Below are 1,190 nucleotides of genomic sequence, written 5' to 3' on the forward strand. Positions count from 1 at the left end.
AAAAGGGCATTCAGTAAATGTTATTATGCCACTGTTTGTAAACCTTCTAAAAGCACATGTGGCCTATTTTAAACTAATGAAAACATTTACTAAATGATTTTCACTTAGTTGGTATGAATACCAGGTTCAAATTATATTCAAACTAGCATTTCCACTGAGTGCTACATAAATAGTACTACATTCAATATTTTGGCTCTAAGAATTTATAGCCAAATGCTTAGCTAGGCCAATTTAAAAACACACAGTTAAGTTTTTTTTATATACACACCACCAAGCCACAATCTATAATTTTACTCCATTTATTAACACTAATTTCTTTTTTTTTTATTGGGGTTTTAACATTTGGTTAAAAAATTATAAAGGTTTCAAGTGTACAAAATTATGATACATCATCTGTATACTGCATTGTGTGCCCACCACCCAAAGTCAAATCTTCTCTGTTACCATATATTTAACCCCTTTTACTCTTTACATCCCCACCCCCATGCTCCTTCCCTATGGTAACCACCATACTATTGTCTGTGTCTATGAGTTTTTGTTTGTTTGTTTTTCTTATTTGTTGCTTTATTAACACTAACTTCTAAGCACTGTCTAGCTACACCTACAAGTGAAATATAAGTAAGATTGCCCTAACCGGTTTGGCTCAGTGGATAGTGCGTCGGCCTGCGGACTCAAGGGTCCCAGGTTCGATCCCGGGCAAGGGCATGTACCTTGGTTGTGGGCACATCCCCAGTTAGGGGGTGTGCAGGAGGCAGCTGATTGGTGTTTCTCTCTCATCGATGTTTCTAACTCTCCCTCTCCCTTCCTCTCTGTAAAAAATCAATAAAAAATATATTGAAAATAGATGTTTATGGTTAATAAGGTAATTAGTCCATTTATCCTAGTAATGTACTAAGTACTTTACATATATTATCTCATTTAATCCTGGAGGTAACCTGTGAAGTAGGCTTCATCACATGAACCCATTTTTCAAATAAAGAAATGAAATAAATATTAAACAATTTGACTAAGGTCACACAGACACTAGTGACAGACTTGGATTTAAATCCAAGTTGACTACAAAATTACGTTCTTATCATCTCCTACACTGTTACATCAAAACTTAGCTAGGGCAGGTGATATTAACAAAATTAGTTTTGCATCTGGGTAAAGGCTGAAACAGAATTGATGAAATAGAAAATATATGTCTT

Source organism: Myotis davidii, unplaced genomic scaffold (assembly GCF_000327345.1).
Source record: "Myotis davidii unplaced genomic scaffold, ASM32734v1 scaffold1437, whole genome shotgun sequence".
Classification (NCBI taxonomy): Eukaryota; Metazoa; Chordata; class Mammalia; order Chiroptera; family Vespertilionidae; genus Myotis; species Myotis davidii.